Below are 27,902 nucleotides of genomic sequence, written 5' to 3' on the forward strand. Positions count from 1 at the left end.
ACAAGTAAGCAGAGAGGCAGGCAGAGAGAGAGAGAGGAGGAAGCAGGCTCCCCACTGAGCAGAGAACCCGATGTGGGACTTGATCCCAGGACCCTGAGATCATGACCTGATCCGAAGGCAGAGGCTTTAACCCACTGAGCCACCCAGGCGTCCCAACAATTTATCTTTAATCAGCGGCTTTCATCTCTAGTTCAGTGCCCTGTTGACCCCTGTGTCTTCCTGGGCCTGGATTGCATTAGGCAGGCACAGGTTGAGTCCTGATTAGAAGGAGTTCATTCTGGGTATTTCGTGAGAGTAGAGGGTGGCCTTTTCAGAAACAGAGAAGTCTGAAAGAAACAGAGAAGTCTCCTGTCTAGTGAAGGGGGTCACCACTTTTATGGAAAAGACCAGACAGTAAATATTTTAGGCTTTGTGGGACATTCAGTCCCTGTTGCAATGAGTCTGTTGTGCCTTAGTGTGAAAACAGCCAGAGAAAAAAATGTAATTGAATGGGTGTGGCTGTGTTTCAATATAACTTTATTTACAAAAACAGCTAGATTTGGCCCAGAGGTCCTGGTTGGCTGACACCTGATCTAGTGTAACATCTCAAACTTCATCGGTTCTGTCTGGCAGAGTCCAACCATCGGGCTGTGCTATTCGCAGGCACGAGCTCAGCTGAGCATATTACTTAGGTTTCATGTAAGTTTCGGTTTTCATGTTATAAAAACAAGGATAACACTGGTACCTATCTCAGAGAAGCTTTTGGATACTTAGATAAAATAATCCACCTAAAGCACCTAGCCCAGAGCCTGGCATACAGGAGGTGCTGGTTCTGTTACTGTTCACCCCCACGTCCATCCTCAGGCCTGCTCTGCCCGGTGCCTGCTGCTGGCATCTCCCAACCCCTCTCGCTGCCTGGCCCCCACGTGAGTAGCCCAATGGGAGGTACTGGCCAGAGATTGCAGAGCAGGAGGAAAGAGAAGGTTTGAGGTATGCTTTCCCTCTCCCTCCTTATTTCAACACTGCTTTTCTGTCCGCAGCTGGGTTTCTCCCCATGCATGGCTCCCATGGCCCCAGCTCTTTCTCAGTGAGCTCCAGCAACACTATTTCCTTCCCTTGACCTTTCAGACTTCCCACTGTTGCTAGTCTCTGGACGCCTTCACATCCTTTGCTTATTCCCAGTGTCTAGATAAAAAGTACCTTCGCGAAAGTGTGTTTATTTAAACCTTGCAAGTGAATTGTCATTTGAACCAGTTCTGTTCTCAGCTGACACCCTAAAATCCTGCTTTTGGTTAGGAACAAGGAGGGGAGTGTTAACAATGGTGATTACTGTGGCATTCTTATAATTATCGACTACTTCAAAACTCTTTTCAAGTCCTAGTCTTTGAATTTCTGGCTTTCAGTATACTATCCATTGTCCTGCTTCTGAGTCTTCCCAGTGTATCTTTTGCCAACTAACACTGTGATGCTTGGTACTTGGTTCCTGAGGCTCGGAGAAACCCTGAGAGGTTGACTAGTTTATTTTCTTGCTTCAAGGTATGAAACCTGTTTCAAGGGTAGACAGGAATCTACACTGCTATGCCTTTCATCCGCTTCATGTAGGGCGAAAATACAGTAACATAAGCCCAAAAGTCAGTTTTCCAGCAGTATGAAAATCACTCATCATGTACAGTGGCGTACCTATTCTCATGTCACTCTTCTTCCAAGTGATGGACAGGAATAGGGTAATGGGCAAGGGTAGGATAACAAATCCTTGTAATGCAAGACTTTTTAGAGCTAGAAGTCCCTGACCAGGTTGTTTAAGGAAGTAGTCACAGGTCTGGGGCAGCTAACCTATTTGTGGAATGGGCCGGCTATAGAGGCTCTGAACTTGGATTATCTAGGAGGCTTCTCCCTGCTACCTTCCTGAAACTGGGCTGACTACCATAGTGGCTCCTTGGGGCTATCTATATTTGACTTCTCTTAATTAGCTCCAGATATTTTGAGTTGGGTGTTTTACCACTGTCTTGCTTCTATTTTTCAAAGTAAGTCTAAGAGAAACTATATTTTCAATACTATGCATTTAAGTAACAGAATATAGGACATAACCGAATTTGACTTTTGCTTCAAATCACACTGTTGACCACATCTGCGAACTGGCCAATAGGTGTCAAGAAAATCATAGTATTTTAAGGTTATAAAATGAAACCTACATGATCATATATATGCCCACATACATATTCACACACACACATATTTATTTTGTCAGCTGCGTTTTCTTGGAAAGGATTGTCCTTTACTCTCAGATACCTTCTGCTTCTTTGGTGTTAAAATGATCTTTCTTTTATGAAGTTATAATAATGAGTATAATAACCACACGTGCTAGGCACTGTGCTAAGTGCTTTGCCTGCAGCGTAGCCGGTAATTCATCTGTAATTTTTAGGAGAAGCCTCTGAGAGGAGTACAGCTGTCATCCCCATTGTAAAGAGACTCTAGATGAAGCATAGAGTAGAGAATTGTCTTGTGCACGTGTTGTTAAATGGCTACTTTGGTTACAACATAGATGGTGTGGCTCTAAGGTACTGTTTTCTGATACTGAGTTGCAGTTGTTTTTTGTTAATGCTCTTATTTGGGAAAGCTTACTTGTCTTGAAAAACTCAAAGTCTAGGAGCCACTAGACTCTCCTCTCCATTCACCAATACGGGCTCCAGTACCACTTTGTACGTAGCCCTGGCAGAAGGGGATAATGTTGGCGGACGCTGGGGAAGCCACGTCTGGATCTCCGCTTTTCCCAAGGGGTCAGCACAAGGAATGCAAAGCTAGGTGAGATTCTGATAAGACCACAGAGCTGCGGGAACAAAAGGGCTGACGAGACAGGCTTTGTGGCTTTCATGATACCATGGTGGGGTGTTTTACCTTGGGCTGTCACCACCCCCATTGCAAAGAACACCACCATCACCATAAGAAAGCAAACCTTACTGAAGCAGCACATGCTGAGAAAATGTGGCTATGGTCCAGGAAGCTGTTTCTAGAAACCACACCCAGCTGAGAGCCCTCACCCCAGCTGGAAAGTCTGGTTATTGTTTGGATCAGCTCATAAGGTCCCTGTGGGACTCCTCTGCTCTGTCTCATGGTAGCCGGAGAACACAGGCTTTGGGAAGTGGGGTCTCTCATGTTGCTACGTCCCTCACCTACTATGGTGCAATGTACTCTTGCCAGGTGTGATGTTGTGAGTATGAAAGGTTACATTGTCTCAATTTATCTGGGCATACCCCTAGAGTTTACCCTAATAGAGGAAAGATATTCTAAGTAAAGCTTTTCCTAGAGTTGGGGATCGAGGGGAATTTGGAAGCCACCTCCTCCACCCTGCCAGAACAGAGAAGTACATCTACACTAAACCACAAATAAATGAACTAAAATCCAGGCAGAATGTTGGTTCTCTAGTTACATAGAAACATGAATCATCAGACCAAACAGTATAATACATAGCGCAGAAAATTCTGCTTTTCAGTCATCGTCCACGTGGGTCACTAAAAGGGCAAATATATACATTGAGCAAATGCCTACATTGTATGTGAAGACAGCTCTTGGGTTTCCAGCGCTGCACTCTCACCCGGGAACATACATCCCCTTATTCAGATCTAGCCATGCTCTTTTTATTGGCGTACCAATAATGCACTGCTCAGAGCTATTCTTTGGTGTTTGCTTTTATTCCACACCAATAATGCAATGCTTGAAGCTGTTCTTTAATGGACCTTTTTTATTAATAGTAGCTGCCATTGACCAAGCTCCTGCTTTGTGCCAGCACCATTCCGAGGAATTTACACTCACTATCACATTTATTTATTATAACAGCTCCAGGCTGCAGGAACTGTATTCCCATTTTAAAATAAAGAAATGAAGCTGAGAAGTTATAATTTCTCTAAGGTCGTGAGGTCAGGACCACAGCTGGAATTTAAACTAAGCAGGTCTTGCTTAGCTCCACTCTCTTTCTACTACACGAAGCCGCTCTCTTTTCAAGCCATTATTCTCCAGTCTGTGTGAAATGCTTTTCTTTTCTTCACAGTGCAGCTATGAAGGTATCCTGAGATGTCCCTGCCCCATGAGTCCTGTGCAGCATACGGGCTGGGTCACAGGACTAAGCCTGGACTCTGGCTGCTCAGCAGACATTGGTTAAGATTCCAGATCCAAAGCCTTAGAGATCTGGTTCTGCCAGTTAGTGACAAGTAGGTGTTGGCAAAATTGTTCTTATGATTGCTTAAAGAAACGCGTTTTCTCATTTCTCAACCGAGGAGAAAGTTAGTTGATAGAACTTTGGTTTGAGAACAACTATGTCACATGGAAAGCATCTTGATTTTGATGCTTTAGTTTCATGTCAGTTCCCTATTGGGAAGGCTGATCTTACAATAGTGGAGTTGGGCTCCAGATCTAAACCAAAGGAAAATTGGGATGTGTGATGGGTTTCAGTGAGTCAGGTTGGTCTTGGTCTCCTTCCACAGTACAAATTTGTTTTTCTGAAACAATCCATGCCTTTGGTCAACAGCAGATAATCTAGATAATAGGCTTGAGAATCTTTGATGATGCTTATGTCATGCTTAAATGGAAGATTTTACTTTAATTTGGAAATATAACCTAAAAGCAGACAGGGGACAAAATTGATAATAGTTCCTATGCTCATGGAGTCTATAGCCTGTTGCAGGAAGATAGACAATAAGCAAATACTTAAAATACATGGTATTATCCAATGGTGCAAATACTATGAAGAAAAGGAAAGCAGGAAAATGTGGAGAGGAGCGATGGGGTGGAAGGGATATTGCAATTTTTTAGTGGGTTATCAGTGAAGGCCTCACTGAGAGGGTGACCCTCGAGCCAAGACATGCAAGAGCTGAAGGAGTGAGCCGTGTGGATATTGGAAGGGTATTCCAGACAGAAAGCACAAAAGTACCCAGGCCCAGAGAGGGTGGCTGGCATGTTGGACAGTTGACGGCCAGGATAAACTGGGCAATGAGAGAGTAATAGGTCAGTGAGAGAGGCAATGGGGGGTCTATGTGGCTTTGTGAACCATGGTCTAAACTTTGGCTTTTGCTTTGTGCTTAGGAAGCCACTGAAGGGTTTTAAAGAGAGAAAGTACTTAAATATTAACAGGATTCTCTGGCTGCTGTGTTGAGAACAGATATTATGGGGAATAGAGGGCAATCAGTGTATTAATTTAATAGGCTGTGTAACAAATTACCACCAAGTTACTGGCTTGGAGTAACATGTATTTATGATCTTATCTGTGAGTCAGGAGAGGGCAAGTCCAGCTGGGTCCTCTCCAGGCTACAGTAAGATGGCAGCCAAGGCTAGCTTCCCATGTGGAGGCTCTGCTAGGGAAGAGTCTGTTTTCAAGCTCCCTCAGGTTGTTGAAAGAATTCACTCTCAGCTGTAGGATTCATGTAGTTGTCTTCTTCAAAGCCAGTCATGGAGGAAAAAAGAGGGAGTGAGCAAGGTAGACAGACAGACAGACTCTAGAGCAAAGTCCACTAGCAGTATAGAGTCTTATATAACATAATAAGAACATGGCCGTGACATCCCCTTAGCATGTAAAATTCACTGGTCAGGAGCAAATCATAGGCCCTGCCTATACTCAGGAGGAGATTACACAAAAGTTGAGTGCCAGGAAGTAGGGGAAAATGGAAGCTACCTTATAGTCTGTCATCACAATTAAGAAAAACCAATTAGGAGCCTCTGTGAACAACCCAGGCAAGAAATGTAAGAATTTGACTAGATTAACTAAAGGATCCATTATATAATCTTTACTGATTCCTCTGGTGCTGATAATGGCTTGGACTGAACAAGACTTATTTGGTTGTGATAAGGTTTAATTAGATACTTCTGCAGTGTTGATAAATGAAACAGAGTCCTTTCTCATTCCCAACCCCCCCCCCATGTCTTCTGAATTCATCTTCATGCTAAATCACATCATTTTTCTACACTCTGGTCTAAAGTTCCATTGTAAATCTGAGGGTGCTTATTTGATTAGGTCACTTAATAGCACAACACAAAAACTTTGGGCCGAACCTTGCCTGTAGACGTGTGAGGTAACTGGAATATCTCTATCCGTACGTTTGTCAGGGCCAGAATTGTTACGAAGCCACCTGGCTTTTTTCTCTGTAGCCTCTTGCCTTTCCACATAAAATGAGTGGTGATTTTAGTGTTTCTGGAATTTTGTGGTATTTCTACAGGGCTCTCTTTCTTGGGGAAATATACGTGACTCTATTCATTAGCACTTCTGGTCAAGACATTTTAGTTAGTCAGCCAGCAAGTCTGTCAGATCCGTTTACCCTCTCTCTTCTGTCTGTCTTCTCAAATTCTTCACACCTTTAAAGTTTCTTAGAAATATTTTTTGATTCACCTCATCCACAGATCTAATTGCTTCATGCCCACACAGCCTAGAATGTTTGCATGGAAACGGCTCTCTCTTATAAAATCTTCCCACAGCTTGTAGCTCCTTATGTTCTGTAGTCAAGAAAATCCCTCTGACCCCACACTTTTATATCCCCCAGCTCTCAGTCTGTTATCCCCAATCACCAATCAAATGATTATTTAATATTTCCCATAAACATACAAGGCTCAGTGGAATAGACTGTGCCAAAGCCTCTATGAAATCTGTGTCCTGAAGATTTCCCATTCTGATGTCTCTCTGGTTGTTATAAACACATTAGGACAATAACTCCACGTTGGTGCCACAGAAAAGTACCATCCAAGAGGGCAGCTTTGCTTCCAGACTTTTTAGAAGGGGCTGTTTTAGTCATGTAGCTCATGTGAGTCAGAATTCAGACCCTTCATGGAACAGTCTGCACCAAGCAGATCTGCCCCGACACACTGCAGCTCTCCTTTAAGCCAACGAGCGCCTCTGGGCTGTGTGAGTCATTCTTTTCCAGGTTCTTAAGGCTTAGATAGAGATTTGATAAAAGACAGTCTAAGTTGCTATAGCTGGTTCACTTAACCCTTCATTTGGAAGTCTATCACTGCAGAGTTTTCTAGCTCTTGCCAGAAAGACATCCCAGCAAAGCACATGGATGTCTTACTGGAGATGTAACGAGGCATTTAAATAGTACTGGATGAGAAAAGGGAAATTTTGCAATTGTTTCCTCAAGTAGCTTGAGAGAAAGAATAAAATAAAAGGTGTGAGCTTTTGGGGTTCCTGGGTAGCTCAGTTAAGCATCTGCCTTCGGCTCCAGTCATGATCTCAGGGTCTTGAGATCGATCCCCGCATCAGGCTCCCTGATCGGCAGGAAGACTGCTTTTCCCTCTTCCACTCCCCCTGCTTGTGTTCCCTCCCTCACTGTGTTTCTCTCTGTCAAATAAATAAATAAAATCTTTAAAAAAAAAAAAAAAGAGTGTGAGCTTTCTAGACAGTCAGATTGACATTGGAATCATAGGTTACTATGGGCAAGTTTCTCATTTTCTCTAAGTCTCCATTTTGTTTGTGTAAAATGGGGATAATAATACACCACTTATCATTCTTTTTTTTTTTTAAAGATTTTATTTATTTATTTGACACAGAGAGAGAGAGAGAGAGATCACAAGTAGTCAGAGAGGCAGGCAGAGAGAGAGAGAGGAGGAAGCAGGCTCCCTGCTTAGCAGAGAGCCCGATGCGGGGCTCGATCCCAGGACTCTGAGATCATGACCTGAGCCAAAGGCAGAGGCTTAACCTACTGAGCCACTTAGGTGCCCCCCCCCCCGCCTATCATTCTTGATAGAACTAAATATGAAACACACCCTCACAGAGTCCAGAAACCTCAGAAAGCATTTGCCATTTGTGACGTAGGCGATGATACTTCTATAATCAGAACTCATCTGCTAGACTGCTTACATGAATGCTTCATATTTGAGCGGAGTCAACATGCTTGTGTCAGTGGCCTTGCTTCTGGGAGTAATACAAATTCAGAATTTGTCCTGCTGTGTTTTGCTTCCTCCAATCTTGGATAAAGGAAAGCAATAATACTTAAAATCAGTTTTAAGCCTGCTCATAAAATGTGGAAACATTCAGGAACTGGAAGATTCTTAAATCTGCTGGGAACTAAGACGGAGGCAGCAAAGAGAATTAAAAAAAAAAAAAAAAGAAAAAAAAAAGATGCACAACTTAGCTTAGAAGCCACCAATATGGTCAAACCTGACTCATTCATTCTTTTATAAGAAGATTCCTACAGATAATGTCCAGGAAGGCATGGCAGGATATGGGGCTATATATTTCAGGTTTTCTGGGCCATGCCAGTCTTCTCAGTTTTCTCTCTATATATTTTCATGTGTTGAGAAGCTGATGTCAGGAAGTGTGTGGTGTGTGTGTGTGTGTTGGGGGGGCTGTGGCCGGCAGTGTATTTCATTTAAGAAACAGTAAGGTGTAAGACAGAATTAATGATTCATTGCTTTGTATCTTATTCAGTGCTTAAGCAGTCCATATTTTCTGCATTATTGTCTTGTTATCTTGGAATTATAATCTAAAGAACTTGAATTGTGCCCCATATACAATATCTTTAGGTAACTAAATGTTATATGACCAACTACAAGAGAAATATGGAAAATCGCTGGTATTGATTGTTGATTTTTTTTGAACCAAGAAGTAAACAAACAATCTTAAAATAATCTGAACTGTGTCTGAATCTCACTTTGGTTTACAAGTATTTTTTAACACGTTATTTAAAGGCAGCTATCAACTGGGTGGTCTTTTTATTGTATTTTCTTTTCCAAAGTTAATTGGCTATAAATTTACTTTTAAAATTCTTGCTATATGTTTAGCCTTAGCATAGGAAAAAGAAAAAAAAAAGAACCTGCTATCTGACATTATGTCACATTATTAAGATTCATGACTGGTCAAACTCTACTCATATCTGAAACTTATAAGTCCTACTGTCATTTCTAAACAGTTGCACATGAATGTACAAGATTAGCAGCTTGCTATTAAAAGGAGAGAGCTTTCCAAAGAAGACACTTAGGTGGCCAAGAGACACATGAATAGATGTTCAACATCATTAATCCTCAGGGAAAAGCAAATCAAAACCACAGTGAGATATCACCTTGCACCAGTTAGAATGGTCAGAATCAAAAGGCAAGAAATAACAAGTGTTGATGGGGACGTGAAGAAAACCCTAGTGCGCCATTGGTGGGAATGTAAATTGGTGCAGCTACTGTAGGAACCAGTAGAGACATTCCTCAAAAAAATTGAAAATTAAAAATTAAATTAATTAAAAATAGGAATATCACATGATCCAGTAATTCCACTACTTGGTATTTACCCAAAGGAAATGAAAATACTAATACAAAAAAAAAAGCACCCCTACCTTTATTGCAGCATTATTTACAGCCACCAAGATATGGATGCAGCCCAAGTGCCCATCGATAAATCGATAGATAAATGGGTAAAGAAGATGTATGATAGTGTATATATATACTATATATATGTGCATATATATACTATATGTATGAGACATATATACATACATAAATATTAGATAGTTTATATATAGTATATATATAAAAAACCTGAAAAATATATATATAATATATAATGTAAGCAGTCTAGCAGATGAACTCTGATTGTATATATATAGAGATAGATAGATAGTATCTATAGTATCTATTAGATAGTTAGATACTATCTATCTCTATATATATACTATATAGATATATCTATATAGATATAGTATAGTATAGATACTATATATAGTAACTATAACTATATAGATACTATAACTATAGTAAATATATAGATACTATAGTATAGTTATAACTATATTATAGTATACATATGGTATAGTTATAGTATCTATAGTATCTATATAGTTATAGTTATAGTATCTATATATTATATACTATATAATATATCTATATCTATAGTATATACTATATCTATATATCTATATAGTATGTGTAGTATCTATAGTATCTATATATAGATACTATCTATCTATATATACACAATCAGAGCTCATCTGCTAGACTGCTTACATGAATGCTTCACATCTGAGCAGAGTCAGCATGCTTGTGTCAGTGGCCTTGCTTCTGGGAGTAATACAAATTCAGAATTTGTCCTGCTGTCTTCTGCTTCCTCCAGTCTTGGATAAAGGAAAGCAATAATACTTAAAATCAGTTTTAAGCCTGCTCATAAAATGTGGAAACATTCAGGAACTGGAAGATTCTTAAATCTGCTGGGAACAAAGATGGAGGCAGCAAAAAAAATTTTTTAAAAGAAAAAAAAGATGCACAACTTAGCTTAGAAGCCACCAATATGGTCAAACCTGACTCATTCATTCTTATATAAGAAGAATTCTACAGATAATGTCCAGGAAGGCAGGGCAGGATTTGGGGCTGGATATTTCAGGTTTTATATATATATTTTTTTAAAATATATTTTTATACATATTTATATATAAATATATATATATTTATTATTCAGGTTTTATATATATACTATCTAATATTTATGTATGTATATATGTATCATACATATAGTATATTTATATGCATATATATACACACATAATGGGTATATTCATAAATAATGTATATATGTGTGTCTGTGTATAGATACAATGGAATATTACTCAGCCATAAAATGGAATGGAATCTTGCCATTTGTGACAGCACAGATGGACCTGGAGAGCATTATGATAAATGAAATAAGTCAGGCAGAGAAAAACAAATATATGATTTCACTTTTATGTAAATTCTAACAAAACAAAACAAATGCATAAACACATAAATTAAAAAAATAAAAAACAGATTCTTATGTACAGAAAACAAACTGGTGACTGCCAGAGGGGAGATGGGTTGGGGGAGGGTGAAATAGTCAAACTTCCAATTTTAAAATAAATAAGTGATGGAGATGAAAAGTACAGCATATATAGTCAATAACATGGTATGGTGACAGATGGTGACTACACTTATTATAGCGAGCACTGAGTAATATACAGAATTGTTGAATCGATATGTTGTACACCTGAAACTAATATAGCGTTGCATGTTAATTATACCTCAATGAAAAAAGAGCGAAAGAGCTTCATACTGATTCTGTTTTATTGTTAAGCATCTAAATGACACATGAGGTATAAGACAAATTCCACAATATTTGTAACAGCTTCAGATATTAAATGAGCTAACATTTTGGGTGGTTCTAACTACTGATGTACGTTTTTGACTCAATAAGAAAAGTATTGCTATTTCTATTTTAAAGAATGTGTCATTAGAATTGATTTTTTAAATGGGGTCACTCTTAATCTCACAAAACAAACTGAGGGTTGCTGGGGGGAGGGGGTTTGGAAGAAGGGGGTGGTATTATGGACATTGGGGAGGGTATGTGTTTTGGTGAGTGCTGTGAAGTGTGTAAACCTGGTGATTCACAGACCTGTACCCCTGGGGATAAAAATATATGTTTATAAAAAATAAAAAATTATATTAAAAAAAATGGGGTCACAGATGATGACTCTTTAGTTACAATGAATGTAAACCCAGACAACAGCCAAGAGCAAACAGATTACCAGCTCGTGCCCCCCAAGTGGTTGTTCTCTTTAAGACCGTCTTGAAAAATCTAGTGTTGAGGGTCAGAAATGTTAGAATTGGGAAAAAATAAATTCATCAGGTGAAGGAACAAACTAGAAACCTGAAACCTAGAATCTAGAACAAACTAAAAACCTGAAACCAAATACCTAGGTATTTGGAGGATTGTGATTTTAAAATAGCAGACAATATATTTTTTTAAAGTTTAGAATAAAAACCTGGAGTAGATGTGTAGCCATTCTGTGTTCAGCCTAAAAATTCATCATTAAAGAAAGGAATAAGAGAGGATGGAAGGGCAATCTGGCTGTAACATCTGTCACCCCATTGATGGCCAGGGTTGACTTGGCTGATCTGGCTGGCTAGGCGGGTGTCTCCTCCCTCCCTCACCACTCCATGTACATCCCTCCCGAGGCTGTATGCTCAGTGGAAGGGGATGACCTTTCTGGATAGAGGAGGACTATTCCTCAGTCAAGGGTACAGGAGTAGCTGCGCAGCCCTGCTAGAATCTCTAAACAAGCTCTCCAAGTCCGTGTGTAGGAGAACATAGGGTAGTCAGGCTTCCAACACTCCAGACACATCCAAATGAGCTACTGCATGTCTACCTTTCTTAAAAAAGGAAGAAGAAAATAAAAGCCAAAAACAAACAAACAAAAAGGAGAAGAGAATCATAGGAAGAAGCCATGAAAAATTATCCCAAATTCATCTCAAGCCTCACACCAGGAACAACGCTGTAGACATTGTCCCCATTTAAATCCTCCTGGGTAGCAAGTCACAATAACTCTTTAAGTTGCTCCCTGCAATATTAAGCAACTATTACTGTCAGAAAGTTCTTCCTTATAGCTAACCTCCTTTCTCATGGTGTGTGTTAGAAACCATTTTCTCTTGCGTAGTTTTCAGTGGAAATAAAATAGGCCAGATTGTAACCTCCATGACACAAGGAGAAAGGACTGAAGGGGAAACAAAGTTTAAATGTTGTTGAGAAGGGTGCCTGGGTGACTCAGTGGGTTAAGCCTCTGCTTTCAGCTCGGGTCATGATCTCAGGGTTCTGGGATGGAGCCCCGCATCAGGATCTCTGCTCAGCGGGAAGCCTGCTTCCCCCTCTCCCTCTGGCTGCCTTTCTGCCTACTTGAGATCTCCCTCTCTGTGTCAAATAAATAAATAAAGTCTTTTAAAAATAAATAAATAAATAAGTGTTGTTGAGAGTGTATTTCCATATGTGATGAGCTTATTGGTAGTGTCCTTCATAATGGTAGTGTCCTTCATAATGGATTCAGAGCAAAGATAATGACTTTGGACCATAGGATTTAGTCCTGTATCTCAAGAATTACCTGGGTGTCTGACAATCACTTAGTGTACTTGTGTACAAGCTGGCAAATTCAAGGCTGTGCAGTAAGCAACACCTTCATAGATTTTATTCAATCAATGTGAACTTTTATTTATTTGATGCCTACAACCAAGTGAGAATGTTTAACTGGAAGCATGTGATTATTCAGATGCTCAACCTTAGTTTAAATATATATATATATATATATATATATGAAGTAGGTATGTGCTAAGAAGGTAGGCTTGGGGTTCTTTGGTTAACTGGGGGAGATACCATAAATCAAAGGGAAAAAATAAAGTACTTATGGGTGGCTTCAGGGTCCTGTGTTCTGGAATGGCCTTGACTATATGCTAACATTATACTGGGATAAATGCTTTACATCTGCTGCTACCTCACTGTCATATTCAGAAGAGGAACAGTGCTTTCTATAAAGTATTTCAGTTCCTGCAGAAAACACCACATAAATATATGGTAATGTATTATTATCATTATATAGAGCAGAGGCCAAAAATATCTTGCCAAAGTGATCCTCTAAAATTTTACACCTATTTCATGCATTAAAAAAAGAAATGTGCAGCATATGCTTTCACTTATTTTACGATTAGCTCATCAAATTTGTGTTCTGTGAGGACACAAAGCCAAAAAGCCTGTGTCTCTCATGACCTTCCCCAGCCCCTATGCTTGCCTCCTCATCCAGCATTGTTTTTTTTTAAAAGATCCGGTCTCACAGGTCCTCAGAAGCAAAATTAAATTCAAACAAAATAATAATAACCTGCATTTGTGTTGATCTTTAAAGTTTACAAAGAGCTTTCGCATAATCTCATTTGATGCTCACAACTGCTCTCTGGGGATTGCAGGGCAGGGAATAATAGTCCCATTTTATAATTGTGGAAACTGATATGGAGAAGAAAGCCTCATGGCTTCCTTCAAATTATGCAGTTAATAACCAGCAGAACTGCGTCTTAAACCCAAGTCATCTGGACAAATCAGTATTACCTTCTCTGCTCTGACCAGGCTGCTGTGGTAGATGGACCCTTAATGGGGCGCCTGACTGGCTCAGTTGCTTAAGGGTCTGTCTCTTGATTCTGGCTCACCGCATGAGCTCAGGTTGTGAGACAGAGCCCTGCATCAGGCCCCATTACAGCATGGAGATTCTCTCTTTCTTGAAAAAGTAAATAAATAAAAATAAATGAAATGAAATGATCTTTAATGGCCCTCACCTTTATAAAGTCCCCTCTCCTAGAGCATTCATAGAACCTGGAAATAATATTGCTCCAGTGACTATGTTACTTTATATGCAAAAGGGGTTTTGCAGTTGTAATAAAATCCCAAATCAGCTGACAGCAAGATATGGAAATTGTCCGGGTGGGCCTGACTTAAACATAGGAGCCCTTGAGATATGGATCTAGAGGTAAGAGATGGAAAAAGTCAGAGAGATTTGTAGCATAAAAATGATCTGATGGGGCGCCTGGGTGGCTCAGTGGGTTAAGTCTCTGCCTTCGGCTCAGGTCATGATCTCAGAGTCCTGGGATCCAGCCCTGCATCGGGCTCTCTGCTCAGCAGGGAGCCTGCTTCCCCCTCTCTCTCTGCCTGTCTCTCTCCTATTTGTTATCTCTCTTTGTCTGTCTCAAATAAATAAATAAAATATTTTTAAAAATATTGTTAAAAAAAAAAAAAAAGAAGATCTGATGCATGGGAGATTCTCTGTTGCCGGCTTTGAAGAAACTTTCCTCCATGAGCTGGTATTCTAGCAGCTTCCAGGAGCTAAGAGACCCCGCTGATAGCTAGCATGAAAATGGGGACCTCAGGAAGGTCCTGGAAGGACCTGAACTAAAGGAACTGAACTCCATCAATAGCCTAAATGAGCTTGGCAGTGAATTCTCTGAAGCCACTAGATGAGAAACCAGGCTGGCCAACATCATGATTTTAGCCTCATATGCCATGAACAGAGAACCCAGTTACACCAGGCTGAACTTCGGATCTACAGAACTGACATCAGATCTACGTCAGATCTACAGAACTACAGACATCAGAAATGGGTATGGTTTTAAGCTGCTAAACATATGCTAATTTGTTACACAGCAATAGAAAACTAATAACCCGCCACTCATAAGTATTTACTGAATACTTATTACATGCAAAGCAGTCATTTTTATTTCAGATTTATTTTATGTCTCTGTCGAGAGCTCAGTTTAGACAAAACCAAACAAACAAAAATCCCAGACTTGCTGTGGTAATATTAATATTTCTCCTTACTTGTGGAATATCAAGAATTGCAGTCCTCTTGAGGGTAAGCAGGACTGTGTCCCTTATTCTGTCCATGGAGGAAAATGGACATAGATATCTCTTCCAGAACAATGGCTTCAATTCTCCATGTTCTCTTTCCCTGCTGCAGCAAACCCAGAAGCTCTGGATGAGCAGGAAGTGTTCTATGACGAGGAGCCCCTGTCTGCCTGGGTCTGGGGAACAGAACTTCCCACCAATCTGCTCTGAGCATATGGAGCAGCTGAGATATAAACGTTTGTTCTTTCCAGCCTCTGTGATGGCTTCATTGTTTGCTTGTGTAACACAACCTCTCCTATCCTGATTGACACATTTGCCTTGACGGTACTGGACGAACCTGCAATACTGAACCTCACAAACCCTGACGACCATCTTGCTACATTAGCAATGGAAACCAAGTCAGCCGTTCTCAGGACCTTCTGTTGAATATATTTTGGGTAAAGAAAAAATAGAGCTGTATATACCACCGTTTTACCCTCCATGTAGGTGAGAAATGAGGAAAGGGAAGGGAGAAGTGGGATAAGACCCAGGAGAAAAGGAAATCAAGAAACAGCTTGTGGCTCTCTGACCAAGCAACTATGTATGACTGACTGGCTACGGTTAAACTCTCTGAGGTCCCTCAATATCCGTAAAGACAGACCCACTTTCCATAAGTCATTGAAACAAGTCAGCCATTAGTGTAGCAATGGGTTAAAATGAAGAAATCATTTTGTTGATTAAATGAAGAAATATTTTCAGGTAGATTTGTTCTCTAGATTTGCCGGAACACACTATCCTGCGTTGGGAGAAAGAAAGCAGGACTGTAAGCAATCTTTTATGTGGGTGTTCATACTTCACATTTCTAGGTTTTATTTTTGCAGAAGCCCCACAGTATAGGTCTGTACAATAGCTAAGTTGAAGAAGCAGCTTTTATATTCCTATCAGAACACAGTCACTAACAAAGGTAACAAAAGTCTTATCATTTTGTTTGCAACTATTCTTATAATCATTCATCAGCTATCTTTGTTTTTTAAGCAAAAGGGTTAGATAAAATATTTCCTTCTTGTTAAGCTGATCATTAACGTTTAAGAATTTTAAGTGAAGAAGTTGGTCTTCTTAACCATACACAACAAAGTTATTTTGAAAATAACTTTTTTGGGGGTAAATTCCATATGACTGCTAATAAGTAAAGGTCAGAGTAAGCATCTGTCAAAAACATTATTTCAAGAAGTTTTGATATGAAGCAGGAAAACTCTACATAATGTTTAAGCTCTTGGTTTCCAGGCTCATTTCATTATCACTATTTCCCATTTATTCACTAAACAGATTAATCAACTCTGTAAGGAGTTTTTTCATCTGTTTGTGAAGTTTTTCTTTTTTTAAGATTTTATTTGTTTATTTGGCAGACAGAGATCACAAGTAGGCAGAGAGGCAGGCAAAGAGAAAGAGAGATGGAAGCAGGCTCCCTGCTGAGCAGAGAGCCTGATGTGGGACTCGATCACAGGACCCTGTGATCATGACCTGAGCCAAAGGCAGAGGCTCTAACCCACTGAACCACCCAGACACCCCTGTTTGTCAAGTTTTTAAAATAGATTTTTCTTTTTTCTTTCTTTCTTTTCTTTTTTTTTTTTTTTTAAAGATTGTATGTATTTATTTATCTGGGAGAGAATGAGAGAGAGAGAGCACGAGAGGGGGAAGGCCAGAAGGAGAAGCAGATTCCCTGCTAAGCAGGGAGCCTGATGTTGGTAGGACTCGATCCCTGGACTCCAGGATCATGACCTGAGGCAAAGTCAGTCACGTAACCAACTGCGCCACCCAGGCACCCCTCAAATAGATTTTTCAAACTAAAAGAGAGTTTCTTTAGAGACTTGAGAAACTCTTTTAAAACTGTTGATTCTAGGAACCCAAAACAAATAGACTTTTTTCTTTTAGTTACTTTTTTTTTTTTTAAGATTATTTATTTATTTATTTGACAGAGAACACAAGTAGGCAGAGAGGCAGGCAGAGAGAGAGAGAGAGAGAAGCAGGCTCTGCACTGAGCAGAGAGCCTGATGCGGGGCTCGATCCCAGGACCCTGGGATCATGACCTGGGCCGAAGGCAGAGGCTTTAACCCGCTGAGCCACCCAGGCGCCCCTAGTTACTTTTTTTTCTTAAGGTAGAAAAAAGATAAAGATAGTCTCAAAAGCATGGTTTTATTTTCCATACCTTTGTGAATCAATTTTTTATATATCAATGTAATTCTGAAAAAATTAAAAATTGAATATCCTTCAAGATCTCTCTCTCTAATATTACAAAACTAGAATCTGCAATGGAAGATATGACTTCCATGGTATAATACATGGGTATAGATTTTGAATTCTGAGGACACCCTCAACTCCAAATGCAGAGAACATTTGGAGTAAGAAATGAGCCTTACCAAATCCAGTTTTTGGCCTGAGGAGGGGAAGGGTACTTCAGAAGGATAAAGGAGAGCAAGACTGCATACATTGAGTATCTGGTACCTTATGAAGTTTCCCATACTTTCCCTACTGCAATGTTCAAGTTCTTCATTAGCATAGGAATTTCAAACTAACAGATGATTTTTCCTTAAATGATCAAAATTTCCATTCGGAAAATACGTGCAATAACTAACCCTAATCTGGCCACGAAACAAGAGTACCATAGAAGGCATAAAGGGCCAAGCTTTTAAGTGTGAGTTTTTTTTCCTTTCCTCCACAAAAGAAACATACATTTAGTATTTCTTTATTTAAAGACATGCCCGCCCACAAACATCTGAGAAACATCTGTAGACAGAATGCCAAAATGCATAGTCGAATTTTGACTCACACCTCACCACCCACCAAGACCCCTGTCAACTCACAATAAACACCTTTCTAGCATCTGCCCCAGAGAAAGAAACGCCACATTACCCAAAGGTCAGAGCAAACAGATGTCACTTATTGCAGACCCTAATCATATCCATATCCAACCTTAGGAGGTCTGTAGTGAAAGCCGACTTCAGGAGCAGAGGTTCCTTCAGCTCGAGGCACTCATCCCTCTGTCTTCCCTCCCTCCCTCTCTCTGGAGCAGGAGGGCCTTCGAAGCGATTGTCTCTGGGGCTGTCCCGCACCCTGATGATGCATCCCATGATTGAGCACAGAGGTAAGAGAAGCAGCAGGAAATTCTTCATGGTTGGCCAGCGCCTCAGCAGTCTTCCTGCTTCTCATTTGGGCATCTCTGGAATACTCTTTCGGGGGAAGGTCCTGCATCAATCTCTTTGATTCCCTGTGGCAGACTTAGGACGGCTCTTCACTGTTCTCACAGCCTTTTGTATACATCTCTATACCTCCATTTAAAGACTTCATCTTATGAATAGCATCAGTTTACATCTCTGACCCCCCCCATGAGACTGAGTCTCAGTTGAAGGAAGAAAGAAGGGAAGGAAGGAAGCAAGCAAGCTAAGGGAGGATAAAGGACTTCTATGAAGAGGCTTAATGAAGAGACAATGTCGGCAGTACAGTTTAGCGGAGGTTTTTTGTTTTGTCTTTATAAACCAGTAAAGCATAAAGCTCAATTCAATAATGATACGTGTAGTATCTGTAAGAGACATTTATTTATCTATGTATTTATTTCAAGATTTTATTTTTTAAATTAAGCTCCACACCCATGATGGGACTTGAACTCACAACCCCAAGTTCCAGAGTCACATGCTCCACCCACTGAGCCAGGTGGATGTCCTCTGTAAGATATTTTTAAAAGAAGACAAATGTGGATATTTTTTTTTCTCCTTTGTCTTCTGGTTTCTGGTTGAATTTAGCCAATGAGAGACAATGGGAGGAAGTTAGAGGGTAGAAGGCATGGAGGAAATGAGATCAGGATATAGCTTCCGCTTTAGTTGCTTGCAAACCTCTACTGAAGGCCACAGTCTCTATCAGATGACCCCTACTCTCTCCTTCCCTTGTCTCTTTAGCCCTATGGGTGGAACCAGCTTCCCAACATTGCTAGTCCCCAAATACTGACACTGTCCCTTATTGGTTTTCCTCAACCTTGCTCATATCTTTGTAAATAGCCCTTTATTTCATTTGACTCCTATATTTGCTTGGGAGTGCCATTTGCTTTCTTATGGGACCCTGACTGAGATAGTAAGACACATTCTCTACCCTAAGAGTTATTTGAGTAGTCCAGTGAAGTTAAATGCACAAGTCAGGATCTTCAAGCAGAAATATAGTGAGGAATCATAAATAATTTAGAAATTAGAAGACATGGAAGTTCAGATCTCATTATATAAGCCTGTACTTGAAAGAACTGAAGAATTCCATCTCGTGACTGCAAGTAAGAATCTGGAAAAGGTTTATCGTTGAATGTGATACAAAGATAAAGCAAAAAAATTGAGAAACATAGCTCACTTTTCGCAACAACTTTCAGTCTGCCAGTCTCAAGCTCAAGTAGATGCAGAAACAATATGGCTATAGCCTGGAGAGTCAGCTCTTCCCAGTTTTTTATCTGTCCATACACCAGGGGCTCCATTATAGTGACTAAGATCTGGAGGCAGTTATGCTGTCATAAACCTAGTACCTGGTGATCCTGGACTGGCTTCTGTGCTCCCGGAAATCTTCTCTCTATCCTTATGACTGAACATCTGTTTTCTGTGTTTTTGTACCAGCTTTTCCCTACTTGGACTAAAACCTGAGTCTGACCCTTAGACCAAAGATTGGGACCTTCCAACAAAGTCTTATCGACTTCCCTCCCCGTGAGACAGAATAGTGCTCTAACAATGGGCTGTGCTCCCACAATGAGAGCAACCACTTCTACTTATTATCTATTTTTGCCAGGGGGTCCTTTTATATTATTGGTAAGTCTCACCAAAACCATCCAAGGTAGGTGGCATCTTTCTGTTTTGCAGATAAATCACAATTCAGAATTAGAGATATCTAATGACTTATGATATGACTAATGACTAATGATATGACTAATGATATGATATGACTAATGACTAATGACTTAACCAAAGCTAAATGGCTAACAAGTAGAAAAGGCAGGTGTCTCTTATTCTAGAATTTATGATATTCCCACTCTATTTCACTGCCTCCTGTCTGGAACTTTGACACTATTCACTCACCACCACATGGGATAGTCAGAGAGTCAGAGATCAATGCCAGAACAGACTGGACCTGGACTGGGACAACAGGGGAAGAAGCAGACTTTGCTCCATTGTCCCAACTCCAACTAGAGCAGCTTTATTCTCCTTGCAGACATTAAGATTTCACTTTAGATCATACAGTATTTTTATGACAATCCAATAAAGCTCCAGCATTATCCCAAGGGCTTCTTTAAATACATTTTAAAATAGATGCACAAAAATGTAGGTAATTAGGGATGTTTTTTCATACAAACATAAGTACTCTGAATGTCATTAATGTTGATTTTTAGAGAAGTTTAATTTCATGCCTGATCACCAGAATTTATAAAAGTGAAGTATAATATCCCTAAGAGCTTGAAAATTTTATTTAATTGTAAGCAACTCTTGTTTGCTTGAATTAAATGATCCCATTGAGGGATCATGGGGCTCTTGCTTTCTTTCCCTTGCCTTCTGAGTTTTTCAGTAAAATCTATCAAATAAAAATAATTATCCAGGGGCACCTGGCTGGCACAGTCAGTTAAGCATCTGCCTTCAGCTCAGGTCATGTGGGATCAAGCCCCATGTCGGGCTTCCTATTCCCCCTCCCTGCTGGAGTTCCCTCCTTAGCTGTCTCTCCGTCAAATAAGTAAATAAAATCTTAAAAAAAATAATTATCCGGGGGGGGGGGGGGGAGAGTTGGAAAAAAATCCCTGTGACATAGTGTTTCTATGTACATAGAAATATGTACATAGTATTGGTCTTCACACAGTATATCCAATTTTCCAAATATCCAATAGTTGTTTTTATGACTCTTGAGATATTTGTTGATTATTTGGAAAAATAAGAGATGTCTTTTCTGAATGCAAGTTTCTTTAAAAGAGTTGATGAAAAGTCTCCTTGTTCCTTCACATCTCTTTTCTTCAGGTTCCTATGTAAAAGTGATTTCCAGGTTTGCCCATTTGTAAGGACTTCTCTGAGTCCTTTCAGTATGAGGAAAGACCTATTACCACCATATATAGGCAATACTGTATACAGGCAAAGCAATGCTAGCGGCTATAACAAAGAGCCAACATGTATGAGGTTCAAATACAACAGAAGCTTATTTCTCACTGACATAAATTCCAAAATAGATGTGTCTGACTGGCAGATGCCTTTCTTTTTTTTTTTTTCAAGGGGCAACATAGGGGCCCAGGACCATTTTTTTCTGGGCCTCCGTCATGTCATATTCAACATCAAAGGTGTCCACGCATATTTGCCTCAAAGCAATGGAAGGGGCATAGTGTAAAAGAGGGTACTGCAAGGAAATGGTAAAATCCTCTGTTTACATCCCAGTGCCTGGAACTTGGTCCTAAGGCCATATCTAAATACCAGGGAGGCTGGGAAATATAGTCTAGCTGTGGGTCCAGAAAGAAGGGGAAATGGGTTTATTGAGTCTATAATGTAGATTCAGAGTCAGACAGACCCGGATGAAAATTCTAGCTCTGCAAATACTTCTTAATGTAAGTCTTCATGCTTCAATTTCCTTACCTTTTAAGGGATAATAAAACCTATTTCAGCAATTGTTGCTAAGCTTAAATAAAATAATACATCTACAATGATTAGCACATAGTATTTTTAGTGGCATCTGAAAGGCCAAGACATATTTTGTATTATGGTGATACAGATCTGTAAGTTTATGGACTTTTACCTGGTCCCCAACAAGCTTTGTGATATCAAAAGGCCCTCCTTAATATTTTGAAAATTCAGCAATATGTTACAAATGCATCCATGTTACCTAGTAACCTCTAATTAAGTACTAAAGAAATGCCATAAATTATTGGTAATGTATCTTGTATTGATTATCCATATTTCAAGTTACCCCTACAATATTTTATAAATTAAGCTAAGAAATTGACTTTTTTTCTATTTCACCATAGTTGTTTTGGTGAATGGATATAGTTTGGGGGAAATACAAATAATGGTCACAATTTAGTTCAATCATGATGATGGCTTTTAAACCCTGTGACCACAGTAAGGGGATAACCTTTTAAAATTCTCTTCAAAGGTGAAAAGTTTGCCAGTCTTACATGTTAAACTGTCACATATAATCCAGGTTCAGAAAAGCATTCTGCCATTTCAAAATCAGAAATCACCCAAAAACCAAAACTTTAGCATAAATGGAAAGAATTATCAGGATTACTTTTCGATAGGCTGCTCAAATCATATATATTCACCCCCCCTTTATTCCCTAGATAAATTTTATTTTTTGTGTTTCTTTATCTTATAATTTCTTTTCTTCTCCTCCTCCTTCTACTTTTTTTTTTTTTTTTTTTTTTTGGTACCAGCAGCAGTGGGATTTTTGCCAGAATTGAACTCAGCCGCTTCTCTGGGAATGTTGTCCAGTTGCTAATTTCACTACCGGAACTGTGTTCCTTTGCGTCCTGGCCTATTTCCATGCATGCCTCCACTGGAATAAAGGGTCTGACAGTTCTGTGGATAATGGTAAACATATGTAGCCAATGCTGTGCAGTTCTTTTAGAGCCAGAAAGCATTAGTAGGTATTTCAGTTGCTGGCAACAACAACAACAACAAAAAAACCAATGTAAAGCACTTCATCAAACACCAGAACCCAAAGAAAACTACACATCAATGATTTTAATACACAGCAAGTTTCTTCTTTCATTCTTTCTTTTCTAAATAACTAGTTAATTAAAAATGAAAGTCAGACTATTATGACAACCTAATTCCAAACTTTAAAACTATAGGGGGAAAGGCTGGTTTGAGGGGGAAAGAGAATATTACAACTTATTTATTTTGGATACTATTCCCATTTCAAGTTAGGCTTTTTGATTCTTTAAGTGTACAAGAGAACTTTGACTTTCCTGAATACACAAGGGAAAAATCACATATTGTGATGTCATTGCCTTGAGGATTTCCCATACCACTGAGTACATTAGTCACACTGTCAATGTCAAAGAGATATAAAAGCAAAAGGGAAAAAAATATCTTCCTATGAGAATCAGTAATATTTTTTCTTTGGATACATTTATTCCAAATTGTTTCCTAAATTCCAGTGGAATTTAAGAGAGCTATCTTAAAATACATTATGACATCTGTAGTAGGTCATCTCGTGGTGTTATTTTACCAGCTTGATAAAAACATTACTATGTGATGGTAAATAAGAATTAAAGGAAGACTGCTTCTTATTTGCTATATAGCTCTGACCCTTTGAGTTGTTTTATTATTCTATATTGTATATTGGTGATTGGAGGAAGACATATTCTTCTAATTATACTAAAAAATGGTAATCCTCCAGGGTGCCTGGGTGGCTCAGTGGGTTAAAGCCTCTGCCTTCAGCTCAGGTCATGATCCCAGGGTCCTGGGATGGAGCCCCGCATCGGGCTCTCTGCTCAGCAGGGAGCCTGCTTCCCTTTCTCTCTCTCTGCCTGCCTCTCTGACTGCTTGTGATCTCTGTCTGTCCAATAAATAGATAAAATCTTAAAAAAAAAAAAAAAGGTAATCCTTCAAGGTTCTTATCTATGGTATTAAATGGATATGTGTGTCCCTGGCCCCTTGATTATTTGCTCTTGTCAATCCAGCTTAGCAGCTGCCTCCTCATTTGCCTAGAAAACCATCTGAGCCCCTCACTGTCTGCTTTGTTTCCTGACTCCCGGCTGATTAGAGTCCCTTCCAATATAATGGAGGACCTGTCTGCCCGAATGGTTTTAAGAGATGGGGTTTTAAGAGATGGGGTATGGTGATTCAACCTTAAGCATGAGCTTTTCTAAACTTAGAACAAATCACCCGAATCAGAACAAGAGGTGAAGAACCAGTTGTAGAGACCCAATGAAAAGAAAAGAGGTATTTATTTGACCAAGAAGAATTCCACTTGGCTGCAGTTGAATCTAACATTAAAATGTTCAGTTGGCTCAATTCCCTGGAGACCGACAGAGTGTAAATAGAGAGACTTACATATACCTATTCAAACTTTTTGATACAATGGTGTAAAGCAAGTCAGAAACTTGAATTTCATTCTAATCACCAGTTAACCCTAGATACATGAGTAGGATAGAGAATAAGCTTCAAAAGAGTTGAGCCATTTCACAGTTGCCCAATATTGAGTTAGATGGGGGTTTCTCAATCTTGGCACTATTGATATCGAGGCCAGATAATTCTTTGTTGTTGGGGATGAAGAGCTGCCCTGCGCATTGTAGGGTGTTGAGCAGCAACCCTGGCCTTGTCCCACAAGCTGACGGTAGGACCTCCGCCCTCATTGTGACAATCAAAAATATCTCCAGATAATGCCACGTGTCGCCTGGAGAAGGAGAACAAAATGGGCCGTGGTTGAGAAACACTGGATTGGACATGTCTGTGTCTGGAGTCTTTGAACGGAGTGGCCAGGAACTGGCCTTTCGCTTAAGCCATAGTTTCAGACTGTAGGAGTACTGACCAGAATGCTTGACCATTGGGAAAAGAGAGAGAGGCTGTGAACTCCTTAGAATGGGCCCACTCACAAAATAAACAAGCAAACCAACTGTTTCCCTGACTCCTTTCGACCTCCCTCTTCCCCAAAATAAAATGACTGGTTTTCCCTGGAGTAGAAATATTCTGGCGATAATAAGCGCATCTATTTAATTCTTACACATTCCATCTCTCTAGAGCCGCAGTCACAGAGATACAGGTATAGGTCAGCAGACACAAACAGTTCCTGAAGCACTTTCCTCCACAACCTTAAGCGATTCTCTCAACTACCTATAAAGTCAGACTGGCTGGTGTTCTGGTGACTCTCATTTCTCCTCCAAGGAAACCAAGTCTTAGAGAGTTTAGGTAAGTTCTTCTAGATTGTAGAGAAGAGTTTGTTTCAAATCCCTGATTTCTACTGTTCCTCCTTCTTTAAAAAATGAAGGTTAAATAGAAACAGGGGGCATATATTTACGGGCATAAATATATCTAGTTATGTATCCCACGACCAGAGGAAGAAAAGCATCTCTTAACCTGTGAGGGAGGAAGAAGTTTCAGTGTGTATTGCCTAAGGTGACCCTTGGATTATGTACTTGGTGGAATTCACATCAACTATTTATCCATGGGGCTCTGGGAGAATGTTCTACCAGAAATAAATAAGATAATACCTAATTCTCTCTCCCTCAGCATCCAGATTTTGGATCGAATTTGAAGAAAAGGAATCATTTTCTCAACTGTGACAATGCTTGAAACAACTTCTTGAACTCATTTAGCTGCCGCTGCCACTGATCCTATTGTTTTGTTTTTTACATCATCAGAATTTGATCAAAGGGTTCACAAAAATTAGAAATACAGAGAGCAGAACACGCTGTGCGTCAGCTGCTGTAGAGAACAGATGAAACAAACCCCGGGGTTTATCGGGGGCCTGGGACTAACCCAGCCAGCAGCTTCCAATAGAGCAGAGTTGCAAATAATTTCAAATCCTTTTTTATGAGCTTTTGTGAAAATAAATCTGGGTGCACACTAGATCAACAAGCACTCTCCAAGATGCAGGACAACCCAAAGAAGATCCTGTGATCTGGCTACATCAAATGCTGCTGCTTCAACATTAGATTGTATAATAAATGTAAGTGACAAAATAAGGAATGAACTTTTTCATGAGTTCTGAAATGATTCTACTTGTGTCATTTTCTACCATGATTATCAAGGAGTGTTGTCATCTCATTTGTGGAGGCTTTACAAGTGTTTTTTGTACAACTAATGCTTGTTCTTTTTTTTTTCTTTTGAAAACGGACAGTACAGAGAAGCAATTAGAAACCGTCAATGACCTTTGTCTCTAAGAATGTATATTGCTAATTTTGAGATATTTTATTCTGGTATTTTCACTATAGATTGTCATATACAGTTAATGTTAAATGTAAGTGTGTACTATCTGATATATAAAAAGCATGTAAGCCATGAGGTGTAATAATAAAGTGCATCCCTGAAAATAAACCAGGGACCAAAGAGTCATTGCTAACTTGGCACTTTCCCCTGGATTCCTCCCCTACTATTTGCCTGCTTTGCTCCCTAGTCCCAAACCTAAGGGTAACCTTTATCCAGAGGTTCCCATTTGGTGACAATTTTCTCTCTCAAGAGACTTTCTGCAATTTTGGACACATTTTTGGTTTTCGAAAGAGGGGTGGGGTTTACAACCTGTGTCTAATGAGTAGAGACCTGGGCTATCGCTGAACATCCAACAAGGCGTAGGTCAATCACTGACAGCTAGGTGTTACCACTTCCAATGTCAATGGGACTAACGTGGAGAAACCCTGTCTCTTCCTGTGTGTTGGATTTATCACGACCCTGCTTAAAATGATCTAAGTAATTTGTCATTTAATTTTGCTGGTTTGGGGGGCACCTGGGTGGCTCAGTCAGTTAAGTGTCTGCCTTTGGCTCAGGTCATGATCCCAGGGTCCTGGGATCAAGCCCCACATCAGCCTCCCTGCTCAATGGGAAGCCTGCTTCTCCCTCTGCCCCTCCCGCTCCTTGGGCGCTCTCACGCATGTGCTCTCTCTCTCTCTCTCTGTCAAATAAATAAAAAAATCTTAAAAAAAATTTTTTTTTGCTGGTTTGGGATTTTATAAAAATAGTATCATACTGTATGTAGTATTCTGTGACTTGCTTTTTTTATCCTTAACACTTTTCTTTTAGTTTTCATTTATAATTTTACCCATTTATTTTCACTGGTGTATACTACTTCATTGTGTGAAGATGCCATAATGTATTTTTTATTCTGTCATCAATGAGTATGTTGTTTTGTTTGTTCATTGCATATATGAGCAATGCTTCTAAAACATTTTTACGCAAATCTCCTTAAGCATATATGGAACAATTTCAGTGAAGTATGTATCTAGGATTCAAAACTCTAGGTTGTAGGGGATGTAACCATTAAATGTAAAGGATAATGCAAATTTCGATGGACTATTCTGATTTATATTCTCAGCGGCAAGGTTCATGATTTTGCCTTGCTCTACATTTCTCCAATATTTGTTATGTTTTGCTAGTTTTTGCCAATCTAAGGAGTATTGAAAGGTAAATCAATGTGGCCTCAATTTACATCTCCTGAATTACTGGCAAGATTGAACATCTCTTTATATGTGTATTCACCATGTCTGTTTCTTCTCTGAGGATCTTGCTTTTCTCTGAAGTTTATTAGTGTTTTCCATCTTATTTGTCAGATGAAAAAGCCTTCCCCATTGGTTTGTGACATTTCCTTTATTGTGGAATATGTTCTTCTATAAACTAGTCTGTTTTAAAGTTATCCATTTTGTTTCATTTATCTGTCACTTCTTTGCCAATATCATATGGTTTTAATCACCAGAATTCTATATTACATTTTATTATATGGTAGTGTGAGTGTGACTTCAATATTTCCTTTTTCAGGATTTTATAACCCATTGTTATATCTCTACTTTTATGGCCTAGTTTAATATTAAAATCATTTTTGATAAGCTAAAAATATTTATACATTTTTATTGGTAAGTAATTTATCTTGAATATTTAGTCTCATTCAGAAACATGGCATATCTTTCTCTTCTTTCATATCTTTTGAATTACTTCTGTGGTTTACTTCATAAAAGTCACACTTTTTGCTAGTTTTTTTCCCTAGCTATTTAATGTTGTAGGTTACTATCATGAATGGAATTTTCTAACTGGTTATTACTCATAAAGAAAATGTATTTTGGATATTTATCTCATACTTCACCACTATGCTGAATTGTCTTCCTTATTTTAAGAAT

At 39.4% G+C, this 27,902-nt stretch overlaps 2 long non-coding RNA genes across 3 annotated transcripts in view; both read left to right on the forward strand.

Annotated features, from left to right (window-relative positions):
• The window catches only part of LOC132017440 (uncharacterized), a 71,124-nt gene extending 55,747 nt beyond the window's left edge, over window positions 1-15,377 (forward strand). For both annotated transcript variants that reach the window (XR_009404279.1, XR_009404280.1), the window contains exon 4: window positions 15,355-15,377. This is a non-coding gene — a long non-coding RNA (uncharacterized LOC132017440). The remainder of the gene's footprint in view (window positions 1-15,354) is intronic.
• Window positions 15,378-15,464: 87 nt separating this feature from the next.
• On the forward strand, window positions 15,465-26,827 carry LOC132017441 (uncharacterized). The gene is made up of 4 exons (XR_009404281.1): window positions 15,465-15,540; window positions 18,153-18,224; window positions 24,820-24,987; window positions 25,309-26,827. It is a non-coding gene; the product is annotated as an uncharacterized LOC132017441 (long non-coding RNA).
• Window positions 26,828-27,902: the final 1,075 nt, after the last annotated feature.

The sequence above is a fragment of the Mustela nigripes genome, chromosome 5 (assembly GCF_022355385.1).
Source record: "Mustela nigripes isolate SB6536 chromosome 5, MUSNIG.SB6536, whole genome shotgun sequence".
NCBI classification, from domain to species: Eukaryota; Metazoa; Chordata; class Mammalia; order Carnivora; family Mustelidae; genus Mustela; species Mustela nigripes.